Genomic DNA, 13822 nt, shown 5'->3' on the forward strand with positions numbered 1-13822 from the left:
ATGAACTACTTTAATGATGGATTAATGGACTTCAATGATTTTTAAATCTTGACTTTATTTTGGTTTTATTACAGAAAAATATTTTCCTCTTGCTAAAATATCTTTATTTTAATTGTTTAAGTCATACCTGCATGGATGATCTAATCAACTTTAAAATTCTAAAAATTCACTTCCTACAGTTGATAGCTTTAAGGGTTAGTACACAGGTGGCTTAGTGGTAAAGAATCTGCCTGCCAAGCATCATGAAACTTTGGGTTAATCCCTGGGTTGGGAAGATCCCCTGGAAAAGAAAATAGCAATCCACTCCATTATTCTTGCCTGGAGAATCCCAAGGACAGAAGAGCCTGGCAGGCTGCAGTCCATCGAAAAAGAGTTGGACAGCACTTAGCGACTAAACAACAATAGCAACAATTTCATAGGCAAAGTTGAGGGCCTAAAAATATCCTGATAAAAATAAGCAAAAAGACCTACTAATTTGCAATCTGAAGCTATCTTTATGTGACAGGTTGTGGGGTGAGGGGGCACAAGGAAGGGTTGCCTAGGATACAGAGTATAGGATGCAAAGAAAAATAAGGCTGCCTTCTGTAAGCAACTAACAACAGAAAAAAGAGACTTCGTATTTTAGCACGACAGCTTTTATAATGCTAAGTGAAAATGGCATTAAAGCTGCAGTAAAATATAGGACCATCTTGGAGACAGCGGACTTTGAGTTGGCACTCCTGAAGGAAATTGCCTCAAACTACTTTTTCCTCCAAATGAGATGAGGAGACCCTCTCGAACAGCAAGAGGGCCTGGGGGAACAAAACTGATAGAATTAGTGCTAACAGAGGAAAGGGGACAAGAAGAGTGCTTTTTGAGAAACCAGTGGAACAAGCTGAATAGGGTGAAGCCCTGACCCGTACCCACCCCACTGTTCTTTGGCTGCACACAAACTGCAGAGATTAGAAGAGTCTTACTGCACATTCTCTGACTTCTCTGTGTATTGCTTGGCTAAGATGCACTTTTTAGATAATAAACTAACCTTTCTTTCTCTTCAACCCAGAGTATACAGTAAGGACATTTCTCGTAGAATTGTGGAAAAAATTTTCCAGATTCACCCATGAGAAACTAAACAGTTTAGCATTTAGAATGTCAAACTGCCTTACACACCCTGGTGACCTGTTTCCCTGATCCCTCAGGTCTCATTCTGATTATCTTGCCTAGCCTTAGTCTTTGTTCTTACACAGAATCCCATGCCAATACCAGTGACGTGTATTCTGAGATGGTGGCAAAGTCCAAAAGGCTTTATTCGGACAGCATAACATTGGTTATCGGTTAGACCAGCAGCTGGGATCTCTGGGACTGACAGGCAGAGCCTTCCATTCTGCTCCACGTGGACCTATCCTTATAGTTACTCAGGCTTCCTCACAGTATGGCTACTGGGATCCAAAAAGTAGGAAGTAGGAAGCCCACATTCTCTTAAGACTTGGCCTCAGAAGACCTAAAATGCCATTTAGGTTACATTCTATTAAGTAGAGCAGTCAGAGGGCCAACCCCAAACTATAGAAAACAAACAAACAAAAAAATGCTTTCTACTTTTGGAGGGAGACATAGCATGCATATACAGAGACAGAAGGAACTGACTGAAGCCATCTTTGGAGACTACCACACAGATTTAATTTGATTCCACTTCTGAGCAGGTTCAGAAAAAGCAGAAGAAAGCTTTCAGAATTGCCCTACACTATAATAACTCTGTAAATCCCAAATCAACATAGTAAGTCTCTCTTTGTGCAGTGTTCTCCTTTGTGTAAGCAAAGGGAAGTTTTTAAATTAAATTTAGTTCTTAGAACTAGAAAGATTGTACATTTTCTTTGTTTTAATTGTATTATTTTAACCAAATAAAACATTTAAAATATTACTAAGTAAAATGTTAGATATTTTTTTTCTTTTCTTAGTGTTACCATAGCTACCAATAATTTGTTGAGTGAATATCATTTTCAGGGATTTATGTTAAAAATAAATAAATTTAGGCTAAAAAAAAAGAAATCTTCAAAGGCAACAGAAGTTGCCAGAAAAGCTGACTCTAAGAGGAAAAATACTATTATGATAGACACTAAATGGTAATGAAGAGTAACAGCTAAATATTTAAAATTTTAGGCACACTTTGAGATTAAAAAAAATGTCTTTGAGCTAACAAAGAACTACCAAACAAAAGGTTGACAGAAAAAAAAAAAAAAAAAACCTGAGGCCAAATTTAGTAAAATATGGCATTTCAGAAAGAATCTTGCTGTTGAAAAATAATTGAGGAGTGTTTATCCATTTGAATATCATTGTTTTATTTACCCAAAATGAAATATGGATTTAACATATGTCAACTCCCAAATCTGTTGAATTAAATATGCCCAGAAATCTACTGAAGAAATTAGAAAGATTCTGAACTATTTGTCTTATTTATTAGTATGACAGTCTGACACCACACATCTCCAACTGGAATAAAACTGAAATCCCACATACCAATGTGCCAGACTGAGAAACATATGGCACTCTCCAATAACTAAAGCCTGGATATTTGTAGGTGTCGAAAATCTATTTGGGGGCCTCCTTATAGCTTATGAGAAAAAGCATTATATGTTTACTTTCAGGAGCGTTAGTTAGAATTAATTTTAGATTTATTTACAGCAGAGAGAAAAAAGTATTACCTTTATTCATGAAACGTGGGGATTCTATGGAGACAGGAGGGAATACTTTTAATACATTTCTTTAGAAAGGGATGACAACTCAGAAAGAACACTTTGTGTGGTTTTTAAATATTTAATATGCCACTGCTGCTTTGCAGCTTGAGAAAAACTTGTGATTCTTTATTGGCAAATATTTCAGAGCTTATCTCAACTTGTACGGAATTTTTTTAAAATGTTTAATAGTTCTAAAATGTAAAGCTAGTGGAAAAACAACAGCTTAGGGCAACAAGGTAATTCTTTCTTTGCAAAATTTAAAAAAAATATTAAAATTTCAAGCTCATACATTTTCATAGCTGTATAAAAATGTCCTTGTAATTAGGGTTTTTATTCATTATCTTTTAATTACTATTGTTGATTCTTCATTGTATATGAATTATTTGAAGTGTTTGGGTGAGTTAGATAAGCATGTACACTCTCTTAATAGTGAATAATTTAGCAGATAGACCAGATATTAGACCACAGATATACAGATGAGTCTTATTTCCTTGGAAAGACAGAGTATTATATTGGGATGGAAACAGCTAATTTTAATAGGGTGATTGTAAAAATATATATATTTTTAAACTGCTGGAAAGTCTCTCTTAATGGAACCTACTAGAGATTTGGAGCCGAAGAACTGATGCTTTTGAAATGTGGTGTTGGAGAAGACTCTTGAGAGTTCCTTGGACGGCAAGGAGGTCAAACCAGTCGACCCTAAAGGAAGTCAGTCCTGAATATTCATTGGAAGTTGAAACTCCTGATGCGAAGAACTGACTCCTTGGGAAAGAACCTGATGGTGGGAAAGATTGAAGGCAGGAGGAGAAGGGGACGACAGAGAATGAGATGACTGGATGGCATCACTGACTCAATGGACAAGAGTTTGATTCCTGTCCAACTCCTACCTGGAACCTGGGGATGGACCGGGAAGCCTGGTATGATGCAGTCCATTGGATCACAAAGAGTCAGACATGACTGAGCAAATGAACTGAACTGAACTGAACTGAACTGAACTGAACTGAATGCATTTGTAATCACATATACTATTAGCCTCATAAAGTTAAGTTACTATTAGAATATTGTGTACTGGGTTAATCATCTATGCTCTAATACAAAATAAAAAAGTTTTTAAAAAATAGTGTATATTGAGAATTTCCTGGTGGTCTAGTGGTTAAGACTTCATCTACCAATGCAGGGGGTGTGGGTTCGATCCCTGTTTGGGGAACTAAGATCCCATATACCTCCTAGCCAAAAGTCAAAACACAAAACAGGAGTATCGTAACAAAATCAATAAAGACTTCAAAATGATCTACATTAAAAGAATCATTAAAAATTTATGTATAGTTTAAAACAATAAAATAAAATAATAGGTATTGCCTGGAAAATAGAGAATATTATTTATTTATTTTGGATCCTTTATATAGTTTTACATATTAAATTATTTATTTATTTATTTATTATGTAATCCCTGAGTACTGTCTGGCTTCCTTTGTGGCTCAGCTGGTAAAGAATCCACCTGCAATGTGGGAGGCCTGGGTTCAATCCCTGGGTTGGGAAGATTCCCTGGAGAAAGGAAAGGCTACTCACTCCAGTATTCTGGGCTGGAGGATTCCATGAACAGTATAGTCCATGGGGTTGCAGAGAGTTGGACATGACTGTGCGAGTTTCACTTTATTCAGTTTTCTATGTACTGTCAGAAAGGATTATCATGACAAATGGTAATACAGACACACTATAAGAAAATTCTTAAGCTACAATGTATCTTTAAAGTTAAATATTTGGTTCCATAATTCAATAATACAGTGCTGAGAAGTGGCTCTCCTACAGCCAGAATAATAGGACTTCAATCTTTTGTCTACTATTTAACACTCATGTCTTATGGGTGGGCTTTCCTCAGAGCTCAGTCAGTAAAGAATCTGCCTGGAATGCAGGAGACCTGGGTTCGATTCCTGGGTTGGGAAGATCCCTTGGAGGAGAAAATGGCAACCCACTCCAGTATTCTTGCCTGGAGAATCCCATGGACAGAGGAGCCTGGCAGGCTTCAGTCTATGAGGTTGCAAGAGCTGGACATGACTTAGTGATTAAACCACCACCATCTTATAGGCCTTTGGCAACTTAATTAAAATCACCATGGTGCAAATTCTTCATCTTTAGAGATGTATCATATTTTGTCTAAGAAGCCTTTGATTATAAGTCACACCATTATTTTATGTATTACAACAAAAGAAAAATTACCCAAAGGAAAGAGCTGAGGAGAAGATGCTGTGTTAAGTGGATATACCAAAGGGCTATGACATCAACGGGAGGAGCGGTGGCTGCGCGGGCGCAGAAGGGCCGAGAGGAGTTATTCCACGTTCAAGGTCAGGAGGGACAGCAGTGAGGAGATACTCCTCATCTAAGGTAAGGAGCAGCAGTTGCACTTTGCTGGAGCAGCCGTGGAGAGATACCCCACATCCAAGGTACGAGAAACCCAAGTATGATGGTAGGTGTTGCAAGCGGGCATCAGGGGGCAGACACACTGAAACCATAATCACAGAAAACTAGTCAATCTAATCACACTAGGACTACAGCCTTGTCTAACTCAATGAAACTAAGCCATGCCTGTAGGTCCACCCAAGATGGGCAGGTCATGGTGGAGAGGTCTGACAGAATGTGGTCCACTGGAGAAGGGAATGGCAAGCCACTTCAGTATTCTTGCCTTGAGAACCCCATGAACAGTATGAAAAGGCAAAATGACAGGAATTTGAAAGAGGAACTCCCCAGGGCAGTAGGTGCCCAATATGCTACTGGAGATCAGTGGAGAAATAACTCCAGAAAGAATGAAGGGATGGAGTCAAAGAAAAAACAATACCCAGTTGTAATGTGACTGGAGATAGAAGCAAGGTCTGATACTGTAAAGAGCAATATTGGAATGTCAGGTCCATGAATCAAGACAAATTGGAAGGGGTCAAACAGGAGATGGCAAGAGTGAACGTCGACATTCTAGGAATCAGCAAACTAAAATGGACTAGAATGGGTGAATTTAACTCAGATGATCATTATATCTACTACTGCGGGCAGGAATCCCTCAGAAGAAATGGAGTAGCCATCATGGTTAACAAAAGAGTCTGAAATGCAATAGTTGGATGCAAACTCAAAATAACAGAATGGTCTCTGTTCGTTTCCAAAGCAAACTATACAATATCACAGTAATCCAAGTCTATGCCCCAACAAGTAATGCTGAAGAAGCTGAAGTAGAAGGGTTCTATGAAGACCTACAAGAACTTTTAGAACTAACCCCCAAAAAAGATGTCCTTTTCATTATAGAGGACCGGAATGCAAAAGTAGGAAGTCAAGAAACACCTGGAGTAGCAGGTAAATTTGGCCTTGGAATACGGAATGAAGCAGGGCAAAGACTAACAGAATTTTGCCAAGAAAATGCACTGGTAATAGCAAACACCCTCTTCCAACAACACAAGAGAAGACTCTACACATGGACATCACAAGATGGTCAACATCGAAATCAGATTGATTATACTCTTTGCACTCAAAGATGGAGAAGCTCTATACAGTCAATAAAAAAAAGTCTGGGAGCTGACTGTGGCTCAGATCATGAACTCCTTATTGACAAATTCAGACTTAAATTGAAGAAAGTAGGGAAAACCACTAGATCATTCAGGTATGATCTAAATCAAATCCCTTATGATTATACAGAGGAAGAAATAGATTTAAGGGACTAGATCTGATAGATAGAGTGTCTGATGAACTGTGGACGGAGGTTCATGACATGGTACAGGAGACAGGGATCAAGACCATCCCCATGGAAAAGAAATGCAAAAAAGCAAAATGGCTGTCTGAGGAGGCCTTACAGATACCTGTGAAAAGAAGAGAAGCGAAAAGCAAAGAAGAAAAGGAAAAATATAAGCATGTGAATGCAGAGTTCCAAGGAATAGCAAGAAGAGATAAGAAAGCCTTTTTCAGTGATCAATGCAAAGAAATAGAGGAAAACAATAGAATGGGAAAGACTAGAGATGTCTTAAAGAAAATTAAAGATACCAAGGGAATATTTCATGCAAGGATGGGCACAATAAAGGACAGAAATGGTACGGATCTAACAGAAGCAGAAGATATTAAGAGAGGTGGCAGGAATACACAGAAGAACTGTACAAAAAAGATCTTCATGACCAAGATAATCACGATGGTGTGGTCACTCATCTAGAGTGAGACATCCTGGAATGTGAAGTCAAGTGGGCCTTAGAAAGCATCACTACAAACAAAGCTAGTGGAGGTGATGGAATGCCTGTTGAGCTATTTAATATCCTGAAAGACGATGCTGTGAAAGTGCTGCACTCAATATGCCTGCAAATCTCGAAAATTCATCAGTGGCCACAGGACTGGAAAAGGTCAGTTTTCATTCTAATTCCAAAGAAAGGCAATGCCAAAGAATGCTCAATTGCACCATTGCACACATGTCACAGGCTAGTAAAGTAATGCTCAAAATTCTCCAAGCCAGGCTTCAGCAATTCATGAACCATGAACTTGCAGATGTTCAAGGTGGTTTTAGAAAAAGCAGAGGAACCAGAGATCACCTTGCCAACATCTGCTGGATCATCGAAAAAGCAAGAGAGCTCCAGAAAAACATCTATTTCTGCTTTATTGACTATGCCAAAGCCTTTGACTGTGTGGATCACAACAAACTGTGGAAAATTCTGAAAGAGATGGGAATACCAGACTCCTGACCTGCCTCTTGAGAAACCTATATGCAGGTCAGGAAGCAACAGTTAGAACTGGACATGGAACAACAGACTGGTTCCAAATAGGAAAAGGAGTCCATCAAGGCTGTATATTTTCACCCTGCTTATTGAACTTCTATGCAGAGTGCATCATGAGAAACGCTGGGCTGGAAGAAGCACAAGCTGGAATCAAGATTGCTGGAAGAAATATCAATAACCTCAGATATGCAGGTGACACCACCCTTATGGCAGAAAGTGAAGAGGAACTAAAAAGCCTCTTGATGAAAGTGAAAGAGGAGAGTGAAAAAGTTCACTTAAAGCTCAACATTCAGAAAACGAAGATCATGGCATCCGGTCCCATCACTTCATGGGAAATAGATGGGGAAACAGTGGAAACAGTGTCAGACTTTATTCTGGGGGGCTCCAAAATCACTGCAGATTGTGACTGCAGCCATGAAATTAAAAAACGCTTACTCCTTGGAAGGAAAGTTATGACCAACCTAGATAGCCTACTCAAAAGCAGAGACATTACTTTGCCAACAAAGTTCTGTCTAGTCAAGGCTATGGTTTTTCCTGTGGTCATGTATGGATGTGAGAATTGGGACTGTGAAGAAGGCTAAGAGCTGAAGAATTGATGCTTTTGAACTGTGGTGTTGGAGAAGACTCTTGAGAGTCCCTTGGACTGCAAGGAGATCCAACCAGTCCATTCTGAAGGAGATCAACCCTGAGATTTCTCCAGAAGGAATGATGTTAAAGCTGAAACTCCAGTACTTTGGCCACCTCATGCGAAGAGTTGACTCATTGGAAAAGGCTATGATTCTGGGAGGGATTGGGGGCAGGAGGAAAAGGGGACGACAGAGGATGAGATGGCTGGATGGCATCACTGACTCGATGGATGTGAACTCCGGTTGTTGGTGATGGACAGGGAGGCCTGGCGTGCTGCAATTCATGGGGTTGCAAAGAGTTGGACACGACTGAGCGACTGAACTGAACTGAACTGATGATATCAACATGAGAAAAATGAGAAGACGTCTTGACACACAGAGAAGAGCACTAGAAAACTTGCATACTTCCATCCTGGCACAGAGTGTAGAGAGAGAAAAAAAAATGTCCCCTAAAATATGAACAAGAAGCCAGGAATCATGCTGTTCAGCCCAGTGAATTGTATGGTCTGCAAAACCTAAAAAGAATTTACTGGAAAGTGGCTTTAGGTTGATCATGCTCCAGGTGACTGGCAGAAGCAAACACAAATTATCTCTGGAATAATTTGATGGAAATCCAGTCTGAAGCCTTTCCAGGACAACATTGATTATAAGATAAATTTCAGAGAGGTTATAGTGAAGGAAAAAGGATATGTTGCAAATTGACTGCAAATATGATCCCACTACTTTTCTTCCCTGAATTCATGCTCTTTGCACCATGACTTTGCAGGTTCTTCCATGAAGAAGTCTATTTCCCCAACACTCCAGTTTCTGCTTGCCTCATGATCTGTTTGGACCAATACAATATGACAAACATATGGTGTGCTCATTGCAAACCTAAGCTCAAGAGGCGTTGCAAAACTTCCATTTGGTTTTTGAACTCTGCCATTTCCAGGCAAATGAATCCTCACTAATCTGCTGATAAACAGAGGGCTCATATGGAATAGAGCCAGTGTACCTCAACCCAGGTTTTGCTAGACCACCCAGCTCCCAGCCAACCCAGCAGCTGATCACACATGCATAAGCAAGTTTGTATGACATCGTGTAAGCCCACCCAGGTAAGCAAACCACCATATAAGCTAGTAAGCAAGAATATTTACTTTTTTAGGCATTTTATTTTGGGGAGTATTATCATACAATAGCTAGCTGAACAACATATATCTTAAAAATCAATGAAGAATAGTACTAATATGCACCTTAACAAGCTATGTTAAGAAATTAATTCACCTAATACCTTTAAAATCCTTCATACATGGTAAGTCTTAAAATATGCTATCTAAAATTATTTATTGAGTTATTACCATATTCAAATGAGACTCTTTTGTCTCCAACTTTACTCATAAATAAAACAGGAGTTCTGATTTGCAGAATGATTATGAAGATCAAATGCAAGTAGACGTATTATAACTATAAGATACTAAATGAAATGTTATTATGACTGCAATTACACAAAAACAAATAGCTACAACATAATAATGTATTTTTCCAGAGAGGTATAAACATGCAAGTAAACCCAGAGAAAGCAAATGATGAATTCTGTCTGGGAGACTCAGGGATAGATTTATAGAAGGAGGCATTTGTCAAATACAAAAGGATAAGAAGGATTTGGTAAAGCAAAAGTTACTATGAAGAAAAGCATGGAAGGCATTCTAGGTTAAAGAAACTTACTGTACAAAAACTGAAAGATATGAAAGCACCTGTCATATGGCCATCTTGCCTAACTGTTTGATTTAACAAAAGTGGAAAGTGTAAGAGGAAAAATGGTCTCAAACAAGGCTAGCATGTTACATGGAAAAGCTATTCATATATCTGGCTAAGCAAAAATGACTTCCTTCTTTATGTAATATACATCATCAGAGGTTTCTAAGAAGGTGAATATAACAAAATCTATTTTAGACATGAAATTCTGGTATCAGTGTAGATAAAAGATTGGAGGGAGGAAAGTAAACACAATCATTGAGGTGAAAAATGGTCAGAATGTGATCTAAGTGGGAAAATTAAAGAACTAGAAAAAAAAAAATAAAGTAGAGATCATGAACTCCTTATTGCAAAATTCAGAAGTAAACTGAAGAAAGTAGGGGAAACCACTAGACCATCCAGGTATGACCAAAGTCAAATCCCTTACGATTATACAGTGGAAGTGACAAACAGATTCAAGGGATTAGATCTGATAGAGTGCCTCAAGAACTATAGACAGAATTTCATGACATTGTACAGGGGGCAGTGATCAAGATCATCCCCAAGAAAAATAAATGCAAAAAGGCAAAATGGTTGTCTAAGGTGGCCTTACAAATAGCTAAGAAAAGAAAAGCTAAATGCAAATGAGAAAAGGAAAGATATACCCATCTGAATGCAGAATGCCAAACAATAGCAAGGAGACATAAGAAAGCATTCATTCAGAATCAATAGAAAGAAATAGAAGAAAACAATAAAATGGGAAAATTAGAAATCTCTTCAAGAAACATAGAGATACCAAGGAAATACTTCATGAAAAGATGGGCACAATAAAGGACACAAATGGTATGGAACTAACAGAATTAGGAGGTATTAAGAAAAAGTGTCAAGAATACACAGAGGACTATACAAAAAAGATCTTCATGACCCAGATAACCACGATGGTGTGATCACTCACCTAGAGTCAGACATCCTGGAATGTGAAGTCAAGTGAGCCTTAGGAAGCACCACTACAAAAAAAGCTAGTGGCTGTGATAGAATTCCAGTTGAGCTATTTCAAATCTTAACAGATGATGCTGTTAAAGTGTTGCATTCAATGTACCAACAAATATGGAAAACTCAGCAGTGGTCACAGGACTGGAAAATGTCAGTTTTCATTCCAATCCCTAAGAAAGGCAATCCCAGAGAATGCTCAAACTATTGCACAATTGTATTCATCTCACATGCTAGCAAAGTAATGCTCAAAGTTCTCCAAGCCAGGCTTCATCAATGCATGAGCTGTGAACTTCCAGATGTTCAAGCTGAATTTCGAAAAGGCAGAGGAACCAGAGATCAAGTTGCCAACATCCACTGGATCATTGAAAAAGCAAGCAAGTTCCAGAAAAACATCTATTTCTGCTTTATTGACTACGCCAAAGCCTTTGACTGTGTGGATCACAATAAACTGTAGAAAATTCTGAAAGAGATGGGAATATCAGACCACCTGACCTGCCTCCTGGGAAATCTGTGTGCAGGTCAGGAAGCAACAGTTAGAACTGGATATGGAACAACAGACTGGTTCTAAACTGGGAAAGAAGTTCTCAAGGCTGTATATTATCACCCTGCTTATTTAACTTATATGCAGAGTACATCATGAGAAATGCCAAACTGGTTGAAGCACAAGCTGGAATCAAGATTGCCGGGAGAAATATCAAAAACCTCAGATATGCAGATGACACCACCCTTATGCCAGAAAGGGGAGAGGAACTGAAGAATCTCCTTATGAAAGTGAAAGAGGAGAGTGAAAAAGTTGGCTTAAAACTCAACATTCAAAAACTAAGATCATGGGATCTGGTCCTATCACTTCATGGCAAATGGATGGGGAAACAATGGAAATGGTGACAGACTTTATTTTGGGGGGCTCCAAAATCATGATGGTGACTGCAGCCATAAAATTAAAAGACATTTGTTCCTTGGAGGAAAAGCTATGACAAACCCTGACAGCATATTAAAAAGCAGAGACTACTTTGCAAACAAAAGTCTGTCTAGTCAAAGCTACGGTGTTTCCAGTAGTCATGTATGGATGTGAGAGTTGGACTATAAAGAAAGCTAAGCATTGAAGAAATGATGCTTTTGAACTGTGGTGTTGGAGAAGACTCTTGAGAGTCCCTTGGACTACAAGGAGATCAAACCAGTTAATTCTAAAGGAAATTAGTTCTGAATATTCTTTGGAAGGGCTGATGCTGAAGCTGAATCTCCAATATTTTCGCCTCCTCATTCAAAGAACTGACTCACTGGAAAAGACCATCATGCTGGGAAAAAGTGAAGACAGGAGGAGAAGAGGACAACAGAGGATGAGATGGTTGGATGGCATTATCAGTGTGATGGACATGATTTTGAAAAAGTTCTGGAAGATGGTGATGGACAGGGAAGCCTGGCTTGATGCAGTTCATAGGGTCGCCAAGAGTCAGACATGACTGAGTGATTGAACTGAACTAAGAGAGAAGCATTTGGAAGATACAACACAATGAAAACTCATAAGTGCCCCTTGATGTAGCAAGACCTGAACTCATTGTTCTCACATGTTTTACTGCATGTGATCCCTCTAAATTAAGAAACTTGAACATACTGTCCATGATAATACAACTGGTGATGAAAACTTTAGTCAGCCTGCCTCCAAAATTCAGAACTTTTATTGTTATGTCTTGCTTACCAGTTTACAGAAGAAAAACGCAAATCAAATTATATCATTGATCTTCTTTGTGACACCAATTGTCTTGCTGTTTACACTGTTTGCTGAACCCAGCTAAGCAAGGTGTGAACTAAGAGGCTGGGAGAAGACTCAAGGGGCCCTAGGAACTGCAGATACGTTTACTCTCTCCTGGATATGCAGCAGCCATATCAGCAGACACACTATATTCTCTCCTCTCATGGCTGACTCAACAGACACAGCCATGAGGCAGCAGTAATATGATGCCACTTCTTCTGGGTGGAGCTCATAAATATGTGTACCAAACATAACCCATGACAAGCAAGTAGATCTTGATGCGCATGCTCAGTGCTATAGATGATCTCAGCTGTTACAGAATCATTATTTACAAAATGTGGGGCTAGAGAGTCTGAACACACCATCTTGGCCAATTTGCTCTCTCCCACACAAATATATTACATCCCTCATGTATTTGTTGTAATTATTTATTGACTTTACTTCCAGATACCAAATGAAACCCACCTATGAAACATAAATAAACTTTGAATTAATTCACTGAATTATCATAGGAATTTATTTTTGAGAATATATCTTGGGCAAGTAAGACTTCTTTGAGTAGTGAAGTTAAAAAATAAAGAATCACTAATCAAGTAGGATGCTACATTGGGGATGCCCAGAAAGCAGAAAAATTTTATGAGCAGGCTAAGGTCAGGGGATAAAAAGTTCTGAGAGGAAAATGTTGGTAGTGAACATAATAAGGTGTCTAGATGCCAGACTACAGAATAATTTTTGAGGAGTTCTCAGCCCTAAAAAGATAAAAAGTATGCAAACAATCTTACAAAACATGTGAAGAGATACCATGCACTCAACTTAGTGAGCTGTTGCAGAATTCGGAACTAAGAATAATGGGAAGGTTTTAGAGGAAGTCCAGTTTTTGACTTCCTGAAGGAAAATGTATTCTATTATCTGGAGCTATCCAGCTAGGAAAAGAGTTCATTCATGGAGTTGTAGTCCCTCGGGGCTTGCCCAGGGGCTCAGTGGTAAAGTATCCGCCTGCACTGCTGGAGACACAAGAGACACAGTTCAGTCTCTAGGTCAGGAAGATCTCCTGGAGGAGGGGATGGTGATCCAGTCCGGTATTCTTGCCTGGATATTCCCTTGGACAGAAAGCCTAGAGGGCTATAGTCCATGGGTTCACAAAGAATTGGACATGACTGAGCAACTAACATGCACACACACACACACCCCTAACATCTAACCACCTTATTTTACAAATGAGGAAACTGAGACCAAGAAATTGTATGAAACTTGGATACAGTCAGAAAGTAAGCTTATTTAATAGAAATACACATA

This window comes from Capricornis sumatraensis, chromosome 1, assembly GCF_032405125.1.
Source record: "Capricornis sumatraensis isolate serow.1 chromosome 1, serow.2, whole genome shotgun sequence".
NCBI lineage: Eukaryota > Metazoa > Chordata > Mammalia > Artiodactyla > Bovidae > Capricornis > Capricornis sumatraensis.